Source organism: Phyllobates terribilis, unplaced genomic scaffold, assembly GCF_046119375.1.
Source record: "Phyllobates terribilis strain yellow unplaced genomic scaffold, ASM4611937v1 Scaffold_212__1_contigs__length_3418457, whole genome shotgun sequence".
NCBI classification, from domain to species: Eukaryota; Metazoa; Chordata; class Amphibia; order Anura; family Dendrobatidae; genus Phyllobates; species Phyllobates terribilis.
In genome coordinates, this window is record NW_027362972.1 from 422,541 (window position 1) to 442,427 (window position 19,887).

The window sequence follows — 19,887 nt, forward strand, 5'->3', positions numbered from 1 at the left end:
TTCACCTTCTTCATCTTCTTCTTCTTCACCTTCTTCGTATTATTCTTTTTTTTTACATTCATCATATTCTACTTTTTCATCTTCTTCATCTTCTTCTTCTTCATCATATTCTTATTTGTGGCAGGCATTCCTCTAGTTGTTATCTATAAAAGGTTGGACATTACACCTTTCGTTCTGCCCGTCACAAAAGATTTACAACAGGATTTGTCCGCGTTCAGTTTGGCCTGCAGCAGCAGGTCTTTTCCAGGGGCATCACGAGGAGGAACGGACTCACCCCCATACACTGCTTAGTCATCTTCTGCTTATAATTTAGATATTATCTTTTGCTCTGATTTTTAGTCTTATGCTTAATGTTCTTCCGCTTTTTGTTCTGCAGCTTCTTGTATTTCTGCTTCTTGGTTTTCTGTCTCTTGTTCTTCTGTATCTTGGTGCTTGTCTTCTCTTCTTTGTCCTCTTGGTCAACTTCTTCAGGGTCATCTTCTTGGTCTTCTTCGGGGTGGTCTTCAGGGTCGTCGTCTTCGGGGGTCCTCGTCTTCGGGGTCCTCGTCTTCTTCGGGTTGGTCTTCTGGGTCCTCATCTTCGGGGTCCTCGTCTTCTTCGGGGTGGTCTTCAGGGACCTCGTCTTCTTCGGGGTGGTCTTCAGGGCCCTCGTCTTCTTCGGGGTGGTCTTCAGGGTCCTCGTCTTCAGGGTCGTCGTCTTCGGGGTCCTCGTCTTCTTAGGGTTGGTCTTCAGGGTCCTCGTCTTCAGGGTCCTCGTCAGGGAGATCTAGAGTGATTACCAAGAACCATTTCAAAAAGCTTGAACTTGGAAATGTAGCAGAAGGTACAAGAAAGCTGAGGAACTACCGAGGACCAGCTGACGGTACTGGAACCCGGATGGGTAGCAGAAGGTACAAGAGCCAATGGAACTGCCGAAGACCAGCTGACGGTACTGGAACTCGGTTACTAAGCAGGAGGTACCTGTGCCAGAAAGCACTACCAAGGACCAGCAGACGTTGGTGGAACTTGGATACCGAGAAGGAGGCACCTAATCCAAAGGCACTGTCGAGAACCAGTTGACGGTACTGGAACCCGGATGGGTAGTAGAAGGTACAAGAGCAAATGGAACTACCGAGGACCAGCTGACGGTACTGGAACCCGGATGGGTAGCAGAAGGTACAAGAGCCAATGGAACTGCCGAAGACCAGCTGACGGTACTGGAACTCGGTTACTAAGCAGTAGGTACCTGTGCCAGAAAGCACTACCAAGGACCAGCAGACATTGGTGGAACTTGGATACCGAGAAGGAGGCACCTAATCCAAAGGCACTGCCGAGAACCAGCTGACGGTACTGGAACCCTGATGGGTAGCAGAAGGTACCCATGTAAAAAAAAATTCCAGGCCGCGAACCGGCCGCAGTTTCCACAACCCACAGTCCTACAGGGGGTGCTTGTCCTATTGGCACTATGGAACCAGCCTTCATTGCCAGATCCCGCAGCCCACATAGGAGTCACCTAAACTGCAGGCACCATAGAGTCGGCTAACCCGACCGCAACACGACAGGACAACGCATTGGAGGCAAAGTGACGTTGACACTACCCGGAAACAGCTGGCGTGCTGGAACCAGGCTGGGCAGGAGGGAGTACCCATGCCAAAGTCACTGCCGATAACCAGCTGACGGTACTGGAACCCGGATGGGTAGCAGAAGGTACAAGAGCCAATGGAACTGCCGAAGACCAGCTGACGGTACTGGAACTCGGTTACTAAGCAGGAGGTACCTGTGCCAGAAAGCACTACCAAGGACCAGCAGACGTTGATGGAACTTGGATACCGAGAAGGAGGCACCTAATCCAAAGGCACTGCCGAGAACCAGCTGACGGTACTGGAACCCGGATGGGTAGCAGAAGGTACCCATGTAAAAAAAAGTTCAAGGCCGCGAGCCGGCCGCAGTTACCAAAACCCACAGTCCTACAGGGGGTGCTTGTCCTATTGGCACTATGGAACCAGCCTTCATTGCCAGATCCCGCAGCCCACATAGGAGTCACCTAAACTGCAGGCACCATAGAGTCGGCTAACCCGACCGCAATACGACAGGACAACGCATTGGAGGCAAAGTGACGTTGACACTACCCGGAAACAGCTGGCGTGCTGGAACCAGGCTGGGCAGGAGGGAGTACCCATGCCAAAGTCACTGCCGAGAACCAGCTGACGGTACTGGAACCCGGATGGGTAGTAGAAGGTACAAGAGCAAATGGAACTACCGAGGACCAGCTGACGGTACTGGAACCCGGATGGGTAGCAGAAGGTACAAGAGCCAATGGAACTGCCGAAGACCAGCTGACGGTACTGGAACTCGGTTACTAAGCAGGAGGTACCTGTGCCAGAAAGCACTACCAAGGACCAGCAGACGTTGGTGGAACTTGGATACAGAGAAGGAGGCACCTAATCCAAAGGCACTGTCGAGAACCAGTTGACGGTACTGGAACCCGGATGGGTAGTAGAAGGTACAAGAGCAAATGGAACTACCGAGGACCATCTGACGGTACTGGAACCCGGATGGGTAGCAGAAGGTACAAGAGCCAATGGAACTGCCGAAGACCAGCTGACGGTACTGGAACTCGGTTACTAAGCAGGAGGTACCTGTGCCAGAAAGCACTACCAAGGACCAGCAGACATTGGTAGAACTTGGATACCGAGAAGGAGGCACCTAATCCAAAGGCACTGCCGAGAACCAGCTGACGGTACTGGAACCCTGATGGGTAGCAGAAGGTACCCATGTAAAAAAAAATTCAAAGCCGCGAACCGGCCGCAGTTACCACAACCCACAGTCCTACAGGGGGTGCTTGTCCTATTGGCACTATGGAACCAGCCTTCATTGCCAGATCCCGCAGCCCACATAGGAGTCACCTAAACTGCAGGCACCATAGAGTCGGCTAACCCGACCGCAACACGACAGGACAACGCATTGGAGGCAAAGTGACGTTGACACTACCCGGAAACAGCTGGCGTGCTGGAACCAGGCTGGGCAGGAGGGAGTACCCATGCCAAAGTCACTGCCGATAACCAGCTGACGGTACTGGAACCCGGATGGGTAGCAGAAGGTACAAGAGCCAATGGAACTGCCGAAGACCAGCTGACGGTACTGGAACTCGGTTACTAAGCAGGAGGTACCTGTGCCAGAAAGCACTACCAAGGACCAGCAGACGTTGATGGAACTTGGATACCGAGAAGGAGGCACCTAATCCAAAGGCACTGCCGAGAACCAGCTGACGGTACTGGAACCCGGATGGGTAGCAGAAGGTACCCATGTAAAAAAAAGTTCAAGGCCGCGAGCCGGCCGCAGTTACCAAAACCCACAGTCCTACAGGGGGTGCTTGTCCTATTGGCACTATGGAACCAGCCTTCATTGCCAGATCCCGCAGCCCACATAGGAGTCACCTAAACTGCAGGCACCATAGAGTCGGCTAACCCGACCGCAGTACGACAGGACAACGCATTGGAGGCAAAGTGACGTTGACACTACCCGGAAACAGCTGACGTGCTGGAACCAGGCTGGGCAGGAGGGAGTACCCATGCCAAAGTCACTGCCGAGAACCAGCTGACGGTACTGGAACCCGGATGGGTAGTAGAAGGTACAAGAGCAAATGGAACTACCGAGGACCAGCTGACGGTACTGGAACCCGGATGGGTAGCAGAAGGTACAAGAGCCAATGGAACTGCCGAAGACCAGCTGACGGTACTGGAACTCGGTTACTAAGCAGGAGGTACCTGTGCCAGAAAGCACTACCAAGGACCAGCAGACGTTGGTGGAACTTGGATACCGAGAAGGAGGCACCTAATCCAAAGGCACTGCCGAGAACCAGCTGACGGTACTGGAACCCGGATGGGTAGTAGAAGGTACAAGAGCAAATGGAACTACCGAGGACCAGCTGACGGTACTGGAACCCGGATGGGTAGCAGAAGGTACAAGAGCCAATGGAACTGCCGAAGACCAGCTGACGGTACTGGAACTCGGTTACTAAGCAGGAGGTACCTGTGCCAGAAAGCACTACCAAGGACCAGCAGACGTTGGTGGAACTTGGATACCGAGAAGGAGGCACCTAATCCAAAGGCACTGCCGAGAACCAGCTGACGGTACTGGAACCCGGATAGGTAGTAGAAGGTACAAGAGCAAATGGAACTACCGAGGACCAGCTGACGGTACTGGAACCCGGATGGGTAGCAGAAGGTACAAGAGCCAATGGAACTGCCGAAGACCAGCTGACGGTACTGGAACTCGGTTACTAAGCAGGAGGTACCTGTGCCAGAAAGCACTACCAAGGACCAGCAGACGTTGGTGGAACTTGGATACCGAGAAGGAGGCACCTAATCCAAAGGCACTGCCGAGAACCAGCTGGCGGTGCTGGAACCCAGGGTAAATACTAAAAACAGAGTGGAGCCAGAGGTGTAATTGGAGCAAGTTTTAAATCAGTAGTAAAGTGGATGTGGACAAAGCAGGAGAATTTGCCGGACACACAGCAGGGGAACAGCTGACGTTACTGAACCCCAATAACACTGGAGCAAGCGTTGACTGTGCAGACGGCACTTCTGAGCAGCAACTAGCGGTATTGGAGCCCAGGGTAAATACTAAAAACAGAGGAGCCAGAGGTGTAATTGGAGCAACTTTAAAATCTGTAGTAGTGAGAATGTGGACAGAGCAGGAGAAATTGCCGTCCGCACAGCAGGGGAACAGCTGACGTTACTGAACCTCAATAACACGGCAGCAAGTGTTGACTGTGCAGACGGCACTTCCGAGCGCCAACTGGCGGTGTTGGAGCTCAGGGATAATACTGAAAACAGAGGAGCCAGAGGTGTAATTGGAGCAACTTTAAAATCTGTAGTAGTGAGAATGTGGACAGAGCAGGAGAAATTGCCGTCCGCACAGCAGGGGAACAGCTGACGTTACTGAACCCCAATGACACGGCAGCAAGTGTTGACTGTGCAGACGGCACTTCCGAGCGCCAACTGGCGGTGTTGGAGCTCAGGGATAATACTGAAAACAGAGGAGCCAGAGGTGTAATTGGAGCAACTTTAAAATCTGTAGTAGTGAGAATGTGGACAGAGCAGGAGAAATTGCCGTCCGCACAGCAGGGGAACAGCTGACGTTACTGAACCCCAATAACACGGCAGCAAGTGTTGACTGTGCAGACGGCACTTCCGAGCGCCAACTGGCGGTGTTGGAGCTCAGGGATAATACTGAAAACAGAGGAGCCAGAGGTGTAATTGGAGCAACTTTAAAATCTGTAGTAGTGAGAATGTGGACAGAGCAGGAGAAATTGCCGTCCGCACAGCAGGGGAACAGCTGACGTTACTGAACCCCTATAACATGGCAGCAAGTGTTGACTGTGCAGACGGCACTTCCAAGCGCCAACTGGCGGTGTTGGAGCTCAGGGATAATACTGAAAACAGAGGAGCCAGAGGTGTAATTGGAGCAACTTTAAAATTTGTAGTAGTGAGAATGTGGACAGAGCAGGAGAAATTGCCGTCCGCACAGCAGGGGAACAGCTGACGTTACTGAACCCCTATAACATGGCAGCAAGTGTTGACTGTTCAGACGGCACTTCCGAGCGCCAACTGGCGGTGTTGGAGCTCAGGGATAATACTGAAAACAGAGGAGCCAGAGGTGTATTTGGAGGAGGTTTTAAATCAGTAGTACAGTGGATGTGGACAGAGCAGGAGAAATTGCCGTCCGCACAGCAGGGGAACAGCTGACGTTACTGAACCCCAATAACACGGCAGCAAGTGTTGACTGTGCAAACGGCACTTCCAAGCGCCAACTGGCGGTGTTGGAGCTCAGGGATTACAGTTCAGGTGGTAGAAACATGAACAGAACAGGAGACCTGGATACTGTTGCCAACTAATTATTTATTCTGGAAGAGGACTGGCAAATTCATGAGAGATCCAGGCCTTGTTCATTTTGAGAAAAGTAAGCCGGTCAACGTTATCGGAGGATAGTCGCATGCGACGGTCTGTTAGTACACCACCTGCGGCACTAAAGACGCGTTCCGATAATACACTAGCAGCAGGGCAAGCTAGTACCTCCAATGCATACTGACTAAGCTCTGGCCATGTATCCAGCTTACAGACCCAAAACTTGAAGGGAGAAGAGCCGTCTGGGAGTACACAAAGAGGGCAAGACATGTAGTCTGTCACCATCTGACGGAAATGTTGCCTCCTGCTGACTGGAGCCGTCTGTGATGGTGTAGACATTTGTGGCGGCGGGGACACAAAACTTTGCCACATTTCGGCCTTACTGGTCTTGCCTTGTGCTGAGGCGCTGCTTCTGCTCCCTCTTTGTGCAGAGCTTCCTCCACTGCCTCGACGCACTGAGCTGCTTTGTAAAGCACTAGCAGCACTGCTCTCGGTTGGAATGGAGAACATGATGGAATGCACCAGTGCGACTTGGTACTCCCGCATTTTACGCTCCTGGTTCAACGGTGTTATGAGGCTTTGTAAGTTGTCCCGGTAGCGAGGATCTAGGAGGGTGGACACCCAATAATCAGCCGTGTTGAGAATGTGGGCGATGCGGCGGTCGTTTCTCAGGCACTGCAGCATGAAATCAACCATGTGCTTGTCACGGGTGTGTCGCCACGAAGATCGTCACGATTACACAGCCTGACTTCTCGCAGCTGACTTTTTGGTGCTTTGTGTTTTTCGGCAGTGAGGGAGTTAATTCTCTCTCTCTCTGTGCTAGACGAGGTCCAGCCTCGCCCAGCTGCAATCAATGCTGCTGTAGTGAGACTCCTTCAAATGCCTGCTGGTCTGTTAGGGAAGTGTCGGTGAAAGCATTTCATGCAGACTAACTGAGCGGATCGTGGTTTTTGGAGTTTCAGAGATAAGTGTATTTGGAGTGTTTTTTCCCTTCCTCGCTTTATCATTTATCTCCTTTCCCGTTGGTGTTCCCTCTGTTGTAGTTGTGTAGTTTTTGTATGCAAGGTGGTTTTGGTTTTTCCCTTGTACTGTCTCGTTCGTCTAAGTACTGTGTGTGGGCATATTATTACTTGTCCCCTTTTGTTGTGATCGGGGTCCTTCTCAGGACTAGATTACTTAGGTGCAGGGATCCTCAGGAGGTAGGGGTTACGTTGGCGGCCTGGACCTCTGTACCTTTAACAGTACCTCCAGGTTGAGGGATTAGTCAGGGCCCCAGCTTAGGGTCAGCTTAGGCCCCCTACCTCCAGTATACAGAGACAGCGTGACATTTTCACCGACCCCTTAGTTTTTCTCCAGCTACCATGGATCCAGTAGCCGGTCTAGCTCGGCAGTTGCAGAGTTTGTCCATGGAGCTGGCGGACGTTAGGTCCAAGGTTTTGTATCCTCAGGAGCAAGCCGGACCAGAACCTAAAGTAGCTCTCCCTGACAGGTTCACTGGGGGGCGGGACAAGTTTTATGTTTTCCGGGAGGCATGCAAGTTGTACTTTCGGCTGCGGCCTCGGTCATTGGGGAGTGAAGAACAAAGGGTGGGAATTGTCATCTCGCTCCTACAAGGGGACCCACAATCTTGGGCGTTCTCTCTTCCCCCGGGCTCCCCGACTCTCCAGTCAGTGGATAGGTTTTTCGCTGCTCTGGGACTCGTATATGATGACCCAGATCGGATCTCCCTTGCTGAGTCTAAGTTACGTAGGATCCAGCAGGGAGATCGTCCGGCGGAGGAATTCTGTTCGGAGTTCCGTAGGTGGGCCACGGACACCCAGTGGAATGACCCGGCTCTTAGGAGCCAGTTTTGTCAAGGTTTATCTGACAAATTACAGGATGTGTTGGCACAGTATGACTCTCCCGTGTCACTGGAAGCCGTTATGGCCCTTGCTATTCGCGTTGACAGACGGCTTCGGGAGAGGTGCGGGATAACTCTACCCCCTGTGATGACTCCACCTCCTACAAGGTCCCCTCATATGGTGGTTCCCCTGGTCAGTCCAGAGGAGCCTATGCAATTAGGAGGGACATCATTTCGGGGGAGGGGACCGGTGGTGCGCCATAAGACAGGAAGGTGTTTCTTCTGCGGGAGAAAGGGACATTTTATTGGTGGGTGTCCATCCCGTCCCTTGCAGAGTGAAGAGTCGTCGGAAAACTGTTGATCCCAGGTTGTGTGGTGGACGGCAATCTGGGAGTAGGTATTTCGTCCCTAGGTTCGTCTCAGTTTCTCGTACCGGCGGAGGTGGTGGTGGGTACGAGAACTGAGAGGATATCTGTTCTTCTGGATAGTGGGGCCGGGGCTAATCTGGTTGATGCTCGGTTTGCCCGGGTTCAAGGTATGCGATTGAGTGAGTTGGCTAAACCCATCCCCATATTCTCGATCGATGCCAAGCCTCTCGGTCAGGGAAGTTTTTTGCAAGCTGTTCATGACGTAAAACTTCAAGTGGGGGTGATACATAAAGAACTGTTGTCTTGCTACGTGTTGGAGGGTCTTCCCACTCCTATAGTGTTGGGCCTTCCTTGGTTAACTAAGCATAACCCGGTTATTAATTGGCAAACCAGAGAGATAAGCCAATGGAGTAAATTCTGTAATAAAAACTGCATGAACACGGTCATCGGTGCGGTTACTCCTTGGGTCTTACCTCCATTTCTGGCGGACTTTGAGGATGTATTCTCTGAGAAAGGGTGTCAGGAACTACCTCCTCATCGCGAGTATGACTGTTCTGTAAAACTGCTCCCTGAGGCCAAGTTACCTAAAGCTAGGTTGTATAACCTTTCTGGTCCTGAGAGGCAGGCCATGAAGGATTATATTTCAGAAAGTCTGGCTAAGGGGCATATTAGACCTTCATCTTCACCGGTGGCTGCGGGGTTCTTCTTTGTTAAGAAGAAAGATGGAGGCCTACGCCCTTGCCTGGATTTCCGTGAACTTAATCGGATTGCGGTCCGAGATCCGTATCCGCTCCCACTTATTCCCGATCTCTTTAATCAGATCGTGGGTGCCAAATGGTTCTCTAAGTTGGATCTCAGGGGGGCGTACAATCTGATTAGGATGAAGGAGGGGGATGAGTGGAAGACGGCGTTTAACACTCCGGAGGGGCATTATGAGAACCTTGTCATGCCATTCGGTCTGACTAATGCCCCGGCGGTGTTCCAACACTTTGTTAATGACATTTTTCGCCGCCTGGTGGGACAGTTTGTTGTCATATATCTGGATGATATCTTAATTTACTCGCCGGATCTGGTATCTCATCAGGAGCACGTTAGGCAGGTGTTACAGATCTTGCGGGATAATAAATTGTATGCCAAATGGGAAAAGTGTGTGTTCGCCGTACAGGAACTCCAGTTTTTAGGCTTCCTGGTTTCAGCGTCCGGTTTTCGTATGGACCCTGGGAAAGTGCGGGCAGTTCTTGAGTGGGATCGGCCAGAGAATCTTAAGGCACTACAACGTTTCTTGGGGTTTGCTAATTATTACCGGAAGTTCATTCGTAATTTCTCGTCCATAGTTAAGCCTCTCACAGACATGACTAAAAAGGGGACGGATTTTTCTAGGTGGTCTGACAAGACTTGTCAAGCATTCTCCTCCTTGAAAAAATGTTTTGCCTCGGCACCCATACTCATTCAACCTGATGCGTCACAGCCATTCATTGTAGAGGTAGACGCTTCCGAGGTAGGGGTGGGAGCAGTATTGTCACAAGGTTCGTCCCCTGGTAAGTGGCATCCATGCGCCTTTTTCTCTAAAAAATTGTCGTCCGCTGAGAGGAATTACGATGTCGGCAATAGGGAACTCTTGGCCATTAAGTTAGCTTTTGAGGAGTGGCGCCATTTTTTGGAGGGGGCAGTCCATCCGGTCACCGTCATCACCGATCACAAGAACCTGCTATATCTGGAGTCCGCGAAACGTCTGAATCCCAGACAAGCTAGGTGGTCATTGTTTTTTACCAGGTTTAATTTTGTCGTTACATATCGTCCTGGGTCAAAAAATGTAAAGGCGGATGCCTTATCTCGTAGTTTCCCTGGGGCCGGGAATACGGACGACCCGGTTCCTATCCTTCAGGAGGGGGTGGTGGTTTCGGCAGTATGCTCTGAGCTGGAGGAGGAGGTATTGGAGGCTCAGGGGGACGCCCCTGTTGGACCTCCGGGGAGACTGTTTGTTCCAGATCAGTTGCGACAAAAGGTGATCGAGGCACACCATAACTCAGTTTTTGCAGGACACTCGGGGAGTAGAGCAACTGTGGATCTCCTCTCGCGTCGGTTTTGGTGGCCTAACTTACATAAGGAGGTGGTAACTTTTGTCGCGTCCTGTGGGGTTTGTGCGCGCTCTAAGACCTCACATACCCGTCCGTCTGGGGCCCTCTTACCTTTGAAGATCCCGGAGCGTCCTTGGACTCATCTGTCTATGGACTTTATTACGGACCTCCCTCCATCTTCGGGTAAAACGGTCATACTCGTTGTAGTGGACAGGTTCAGCAAGATGGCACATTTTATCGCTCTTCCGGCTCTCCCTAATGCTAAAACTCTTGCGCAGGTGTTCATTGGGGAGATTGTGAGGCTTCACGGGGTACCCTCTGATGTGGTGTCTGATCGGGGGTCTCAGTTTGTGTCCAAGTTCTGGAAGGCGTTTTGTGCACGGCGGGGGATGCATTTGTCGTTCTCATCGGCTTTTCATCCTCAGACCAATGGTCAGACGGAACGTATGAACCAGAGCTTGGAGACATATCTCCGGTGTTTTGTGTCAGAGAACCAGGAGGACTGGGCTTCTTTCTTACCTCTGGCAGAGTTTGCTCTTAATAATAGGCGGAGCGAGTCCACTGGTAAGTCCCCGTTTTTTGGGGCATATGGTTTTCACCCCCAGTTTTGTTCTTTCAGTAGGGGGGGCTCTTCGGGGGTTCCTGAGGAGGAACGATTTTCCTCATCACTCGCTTCAGTATGGAGAGGGGTGCTGAAGAATCTGAATACTATGGGGAACCGATACAAACGTATGGCTGATAGGAGGAGAGTGTCTGGTCCGGACCTAAGTGTGAACGATCGGGTATGGTTGTCTACCAGGAATATAAAACTTAAGGTTCCCTCCTGGAAACTGGGTCCCAGGTCCATCGGGCTGTACAGAATCAGTTCTATTATTAATCCGGTGGCATTCCGTCTTGACCTCCCCACTACGTTTAAAATTCACAACGTGTTCCACAGATCGTTGCTTAAGAGGTATGTGGCGCCGGTGGTACCGTCACCTTTACCTCCCCCTCCAGTGGTGGTCAAGGGTAACTTGGAGTTCCAGGTATCGAGGGTCATCGATTCACGCTTTAATCGCCGGTCCCTTCAGTACCTGGTTCATTGGAAAGGGTATGGTCCTGAGGAGAGGATGTGGGTTCCTGCATCGGATATTAACGCAGACCGATTAGTTCGGGCCTTCCACACGACTCACCCGGATAAACCTGGCCCTGAGGGTCCGGAGGCCCCTCGTAGAAGGGGGGGTACTGTCACGGGTGTGTCGTCACGAAGATCGTCACGATGACACAGCCTGACTTCTCGCAGCTGACTTTTTGGTGCTTTGTGTTTTTCGGCAGTGAGGGAGTTAATTCTCTCTCTCTCTGTGCTAGACGAGGTCCAGCCTCGCCCAGCTGCAATCAATGCTGCTGTAGTGAGACTCCTTCAAATGCCTGCTGGTCTGTTAGGGAAGTGTCGGTGAAAGCATTTCATGCAGACTAACAGAGCGGATCGTGGTTTTTGGAGTTTCAGAGATAAGTGTATTTGGAGTGTTTTTTCCCTTCCTCGCTTTATCATTTATCTCCTTTCCCGTTGGTGTTCCCTCTGTTGTAGTTGTGTAGTTTTTGTATGCAAGGTGGTTTTGGTTTTTCCCTTGTACTGTCTCGTTCGTCTAAGTACTGTGTGTGGGCATATTATTACTTGTCCCCTTTTGTTGTGATCGGGGTCCTTCTCAGGACTAGATTACTTAGGTGCAGGGATCCTCAGGAGGTAGGGGTTACGTTGGCGGCCTGGACCTCTGTACCTTTAACAGTACCTCCAGGTTGAGGGATTAGTCAGGGCCCCAGCTTAGGGTCAGCTTAGGCCCCCTACCTCCAGTATACAGAGACAGCGTGACAGTGCTGCAGACTGCCAACTGGCCAAGAAACGCTGTCCCCTGCTTGAGGCGTGATCTCTGCCTGCTCTGCATCACCCCACCCTCGCTCTAGATACTGACTACTAGAGCATTGTGTACCTCCCTCCTCTGGACAGATGTCTTCCTCATCCATTGACTCCTCCTCATCCTCCTCACAGAGTGTCCCCTGCCTAGGCCTTTGTGAGGAACCACGTTGCGCAAACTGTAGAGAAGCAGATGGCATTTGTGACTCCTCATCCTCCACCTCTTCCAAAACCTCGTCCCTTAGTGCTTGCAGTGTTTTTTCAAGCAGGCAGATATGGGGGATAGTCATGCTGACTAGTGCATCATCTGCACTCACCATCCGCGTGGAATAATCGAAGGCATGCAAAACGTGGCAAATGTCCTTCATAGAGGCCCACTCAGTGGTGGTGAAGTGTGAACGGAGCGCACTGCGACTTGTTTGCGCCTGCTGCAGCTGGTACTCCATTACTGCTGCCTGCTGCTCACACAACCTCTCCAACATATGTAACGTTGAATTCCACCTGGTGGGTAGGTCACATATGATGCGATGTTCCGGAAGACGTAATCGGCGCTGCAGAGCTGCAATGCGTGATCTTGCATTGCTGGAACGCCGCAAGTGAGCGCACTCTATGCGGACCTTGTGAAGCAGTGCATCAAGATCCGGATAGTCCCTCAAAAAACTCTGCACGACCAAGTTGAGCATATGTGCCAGACATGGGATGTGAGTGAGGTTGCCTAGGCCCAGAGCTGCCACCAGATTTCGGCCATTGTCACACACTACCATGCCTGGCTGGAGATTCGCTGGCACAAACCACACGTCGCTCTGCTGCTTGATGGCATTCCAGAGCTCCTGCGCTGTGTGGCTTCGATTCCCCAAAGAAATTAATTTTAATACGGCCTGTTGACGTTTGGCCACGGCTGTGCTCATATTGGTCACCATAACAGATAACCGTTCACGGGTCGATGTGGAGGTAGACCGTGACGGCTCCTGCAGCGCTGATTCAGAGGAACTGGAGTATGAGGAGGAGTCAATGTGTACAGACTGGATTCCTGTAATCCTTGGAGTTGGCAGAACACGTACAGCGCCACACTCAAGATCTGTACCTGGCTCCACAACATTTACCCAATGGGCAGTGAGGGAAAGGTATCGTCTCTGTCCATGCTTACTGGTCCACGCATCGGTGGTCAGGTGGACCTTGCTACTGACGGCGTTTTGTAGCGCATGTTTAATTTTTCCCTCCACATGATGTTGCAAGGCAGGGACTGCTTGCCTGCTGAAATAAAATCGGCTGGGCACGTTGTATTGTGGGACTGCCAATGCCATAAAGTTACGGAATGTGTCAGTCTCCACCAGCCTGAATGATAGCATTTCAAGGGCCAGTAGTTTAGCAATGCCAGCATTCAGAGCCTGTGCTCGGGGGTGGTTTGCCGAGTATGGGCGCCTTTTCTCCCATGCCTGTGCTAACGATGGCTGCAGACTGGCCTGGGAGTGTGAGGATGACTGGGAAAGTGGTGCTGTGGGTGGAATTACACTGTGTCTCTGTACAACAGTGCCAGAGATTCTTCCATGGCGATCCTGTGAGGAAGCCGAACCAGCTGTGTGTGAGCTGGAGGAAGAGGCTACAACACGAGTTGAAGAGGTGGTAGGTGGCGCTGTAGGTTGGCCTAGGTCTTCAGTGTGTTTTTGTAACTCCACCATGTGCTTGGTCCGCACATGTTTCCACATATTTGTGGTATTGAGGTTGCTGACACTTTTCCCTCTTTTCACCTTCAGATTACACAGCTTGCATTTGACAAAGCAAATGTCATCTGCAACTGTGTCAAAAAAGGACCAGGCACTGCAAGTCTTGGGAGCGCCCGCTTTGGATTTTGGAAGAGCCATGCTCCTAATGGGTGCCGAAGTGGAGGCTACAGGCAACCAAGTCTGCCCCCTCCCTCTCCCTCCTTTTTGGGCTGTTCGGGGAATCTCTTCCTCAGAGCTGCTCCCACCACCTTCCTGTCCCTCACGCCATGATGGGTCAAGGACCTCATCATCTACACCACCCTCTTCAAACAACTGCTTCTCCTGAGTAGTCTCGACAGCACAGTACACACCAGAAAGTGGCACCTGAGTCTCATCATCAGATGCGTACTGAGGTGTGCTGCTGACCATAGGCACTGGCCCACCCGCCTCTTCAGATTCAGAGAGACAAAACGGTTGCGCATCACTGCATACTACCTCTTCTTCAAATTCTCGAATTCTGCTTGGCTGGCCCCCTCTTTCCAAGCCAAGAGATTCAGAGAACAGAAGTAGAGATGGCTCCTGTCCAGGGCTCTCTGACTGCCTGGGCAATTTGGCAGGTGGTGAAGAGACAGATGGGTGCTCTTCAGTGCTCAGGACCTGAGAGGATCTGGAACTAATCCGACAACGGCTTCAATTTGGTCCTCGCGCAGCAGTGGGGTACGGCTAGCTCCCACAAAGCTGCGCATAAAGGACTGTTCCCTGGTAAAACTGGGGGATGCTGAGTCACTGGTGCCCGCAGCAGGCACAGAATCCCCACGTCCTCTCCCTGCAGGCACAGAATCCTCACGTCCTCTCCCTGCAGAAACTCCACGCCCACGCCCACGACCACATGCCTTACTCCCTGCCTTCTTCATCTTGGTAGACTGATAAAGATAGGCAGAAAAGTACTAAGGGCTTAGTGTGCTTATTCCTGAACAGCTGCTAACAGGTATAAGAAACACTAATTTTATAAAGTGTGGACTAGACTTTAATATGAGCTAATGTGGCCTACACAACTGTAAAGTGGAGTGTTTGGTGAACTTTATTTAGGTTTTTTTTGTCACAAAAAGACACTGTATGTGCCTAAAGATGTAATAACGATAGTATCACAAACTTTTTGTAGCTATTACAATGTAGGAAGGTAACCTACAATGCAATAGATGAGGCTGCAAAAAATAGGCTAATACTAATCTGGCTGGGGCTGCAGGGCCCAATGCTGCAGAGAGGCTCCTCTAACTACTCCTATAAAGTGTGTTTGGAACCAATTTAGCTGAATACGGATGGAACCACCACACTAATAGGAGAAATGAGGAAAAATTATGAATTGGCAAAAAAGGACAATGTATGAGGCAGTGACACACACTGAGTGCACTACAACCAGACGTGGTTGAAGCACACACTACAGGGTGAGCTGCACTCACACACCAGACCTTGCAGACAGCGGTGAACAGTACAGATGCAGAGCACTATGCACTAGCGCTGCAAGACCAAAAAAATTTCTCTATCTACTCCTATATAGTGTGTTTGGAACCAATTTAGCTGAATACGGATGGAACCACCACACTAATAGGAGATATCAGGAAAAATTATGAATTGGCAAAAAAGGACAATGTATGAGGCAGTGACACACACTGAGTGCACTACAACCAGACGTGGTTGAAGCACACACTACAGGGTGAGCTGCACTCACACACAGAGACCTTGCAGAAAGCAGTGAACAGCACAGAGAACTGTGCACTAGCACTGCAAGGCACAGCGATTTATAAAGTAGCTTGGGTAAAGCAGAATAGACCAAATAGGTAGCTAAAACTGTCCCTCAGAACAACAGCGTCCTATCCCTAACTGAATTCACAGCAGAGTGAGCTCAAAATGGCGGCGGCGGCTTTTATAGTGCATCATGACATCATTTCAGCAGCCAATCACAGCCATGCCATTAGTTAAGATGCCTACATGCCTAACAGGATGTGCCCACACTTCTTAGGATCCTCATTGGCTGATTAAAATGAAAATGGCTCATTGCATTATGGGAACTTCCGATTCCGGTATACGATATTGCAAAAGTATCGGAATTAAGTATCGGAATTCCGATACCGCGAATATAGGCCGATACCCGATATTTCAGTATCGGAATGCTCAACACTAGCAACCAGCGATCTATATAGTATGCTCCTTCCCCAAAGCAACCTAGTAATCGAACACTATCCGGGTGTACCGGCAGTAGCCTAAACGCCCCTTCAATATCTGTTTTGGCCATCAGCGTACCCTTCCCTAATTTTTTGACCCACTTGAGCGCTTTGTCAAAGGAGGTATAAACCACCGAACTTAATTCTTCGGCGATACCGTCGTTCACTGAACTACACCTTGGGTACGATAGATGGTGTATTAATTTAAATTTATTGGTTTATTGGGTTCTTTTTTGGGGACAACCCCGAGTGGGGACACCACAACATTTTTTCATGTTAACTCCTTGAATGGCTCTGCCATTCTTCCAAACGAAACCTCCTTTTTTACCTTTTCCGCCATTACCACCGGGTACTGGTAGGCTGATTTTAGGATCCTATTGGTAACAGAGACCTCGACTGTGATGGAGGGGATCTGAAAGCACACCTCAAAACCTGCCGCCAGCAGCTCTGCTATTTTCCTGTCTGGGAACCTATTTCGGAAGGTAAGCATTTCTGTTAGTTTCACTGGCGTCACCCCTTTGGGAATAGCTGGTAGTGGCCCCCTCATCTTCCTTTTTTAAAACATTTATCTGCCCGGTGTGATGACCCATTACAGAAGGAGCAAGCATGCCTGTATTTACAGTTGGCGGCGAATTTGCACTGGCTCTCATTGAACTACCAGCATAATCCTGACCTCTGCCCGCTCGCTTGCCCCCCTTCTCCCCTATCTCTTCCTCTACTTCCGTGGTGGCCGGATGACCCGGCCCTGCTTGGAAAGGGCTGCCCGAACCTCGCTTTCTTTTTCTGCCTTTCTTTGACTAAATTGTTTGTCGTATCTCAGCCATGTTTGCCCACCATTCACTCTATACGCTTCCCCAATAGCGTCTTGGTAGCAAAATAGTGCCGAGCAGTTCTCCCGTGCCCTCTCGCCTATGATACTTGCTAGGATAGAGAAAGCCTGCAACCAATTCGAGAATGTTTGTGGGATTAATCGCCACTTCCATTTCTTTTCATCCTCCTTTCTATTATCGTGGTTCTTATTTTTGTCTAAATTAAATTTCTCAGCAGTAGGGAAAAAATTTCGACGTACTCATCCCTTCAAATTTGCTCTTTTACCTCCTTCTTTAAGTGTGCCCCCAGGGAACCCTCGTAGCAGACGTAAACTTCGCCCCATATCATCCAGGTGAATCTTATCCCCTTTCCCTTTCGTAGTCTGCTCTGCTACCGGTGACATACTTGTCGCCGCTGGCTGCTGATCCCCCTCTCCCTGCCCTACCCCTTCGCTCCGCACCACCTCATCACCCAATGGGACCCAGGCTGACGCTGTAGCTGGTGGCAGGTTGTGCGCCTCCAGAGAGGCTATGCAATTTTTAGGATAGTCAGCATGTTCTGCATACCTGCCCCTTCCGGGTTCCCCCCTACCCTTACTACCTGATCTACCTCTCCTGCCCTCTGACTGTGCTCCGTGCCCTCCGACATTAGTATGGGTGTAAACGGACACGACAAAGAGTCATACTCACGGGGCCGCGTGGGCGTTCCCGCCACACCGGCCGGACATCCCGCGTCCAGTCGTCCTCCCTGGTCGCACGGTGTTGTCCTTCCTGGAGTTCCTGACGCTGAGGAGGCATCCCTGGTGATAAATGCGCTAGGCAGGCCCTGGGTGAGTCTAGGGGGTAGATTGGGGCTAGCGGGGGGGTCATTGTGAGGGCTGCCATGACCTGCATATGACTAGCAGGCAAATTGGCCAGCAAAGGGGCAACAGGATCCTGTGCAAACTGCAGGGTGAGGTGGGGATAGCATGAGGAGTGCTTCACATTGTAGGGGGCTCTGCCGGGGAATGGGGCGGGCTGTGATTGTTAGTGGCCGGGAGGTGGAGGCAGAGACAGGCCCATGGTATGGGTTATGGAGGAGCATAGTGGGGGCTGCGCCTTGCCCCCTGCAGAATCCAGTGCTGGCCGCCGGGTCCCATGTGCAGGCACTGGCTGCGGCGCCCTGCCGCCGATATCCCTCTTCCTGCCCGCGGTCACAAGACCGCAGGTCCTAGACGACTCGCTCGTCCGCTTCTGGAAGTAGACTCAGTTTTCTCTGCAGGCTTTATTAAATGGCATAAAGCTCTGCACTCCAGCAAACTAAACACGGCCTTACTGGCAAAACGACAAAACAAAAGAATAAACGATAGCAGAGTCCATATGAGTATGGGATTTGCCCACACAAGTTGTAGTTCAAGCCTTCAGCTCTGTCTTGAGCTGAAGCTCTCCCAGTCTGGAGACCTTGCCTCTCCAAACCACAATACAGAAAAAAAACAGGACTGAACATTTATTGTCAAACTACTGTGTTTTCTCTTTTTAAATCTTAATGACAACCAAAGGCATCCAAATGACCCTGATCAAAAGTTCACATACCCAGGTGATTTTGGCCTGATAACATGCACATAATTTGACACAAATGGGTTTGAATGGCTGCTAAAGGTAACATCCTCACCTGTGACCTGTTTGCTTGTAATCAATGTGTGTGCATAAAAGCTGAGTGAGTTTCTGGGATCCAGACAGACTCTTGCATCTTTCATCCAGTCAGGTGGATCGATGATGTTTTGGGGATGTGTGAGCTACAAAGCAGGGCCGGCTCCAGGTTTTTGTGGGCTCTTGGCAAAAGAGTCTCAGTGGGCCCCTTTAACACATACCACAATTCATGATGCATAGATACCGCAGAGAAATATATATATAGCACAATGCCAAAGATTTCACTTCTTACATTACATGATCGATATCTATTGTAAATTCCACAATAGCTCAATAGCTCAGAAACCGGCGAATCGCTCCATACAGAATACTGGCCCTCATAAAATGCTCCATACAGGATACTGGTCCCCATATAACGCTCCATACAGAATACTGGCCCCCATAAAATGCTCCATACAGGATACTGGCCCCCATATAACGCTCCATAGAGAATACTGACCCCCTTATAACGCTCCATGCAGGATATTGGCCCCCATATAATGCTCCATACAGAATACTGGCCCCCATATAATGCTCCATACAGAATACTGGCCCCCATATAACACTCCATGCAGGATGTCACCCCCCCTTAAAATGCCCCATGCAGGATGTCACTTCCCCCCTTTTAATGCCCTATGCAGGATGTCAACCCCCCATATAATGCCCCATGCAGGATGTCACTCCCCCCCTTTTAATGCCCCATGGAGGATGTCACGTCCCCCCTTTTAACGCCCCATGCAGTATGTCACACCCCACCTCCCTTATAATGCCCCATGCAGGATGTCAATTCCCCCCCTTTTAATGCCCCATGCAGGATGTCACTTCCCCCCCTTTTAATACCCCATGCAGGATGTCACCTCTCCCCCCCTTCCTTATAATGCCCCATGCAGTATGTCACTTTCCCCCCTTATAATGACCCATGCAGGCTGTCACCCTCCCTTATAATGCCCCATGCAGGATAAACTCCCCCCCTTATAATGCCCCACGCAGGATGTCACCCTCCCTTATAATGCCCCATGCAGGATGTCACACCCCCCCTTTATAATGCCCTATGCAGGATGTCACCCCCCCTTTATAATGCCCCATTCAGGATGTCACTTCCCCCCTTATAATTCCCCATGCAGGATGTCACACACACCTCCCCTCCCTTATAATGCCCCACGCAGGATGTCCCTTCCCCCCTTATAATGCCCCATGCAGGATGTCACACACACCTCCTCTCCCTTATAATGCACCATGCAGGATATCACACCCCCCCTCCCTTATAATGCCCCATGCAGTATGTCACTTTCCCCCCTTATAATGCCCCATGCAGGATGTCACCTTTCCCCCCTTCCTTATAATGCCCCATGCCCCCATACATTAAAAAAAGAAAAATCAAATACTCACCTCACTCTTTACCTGCTGCCGCTGCTCTGGG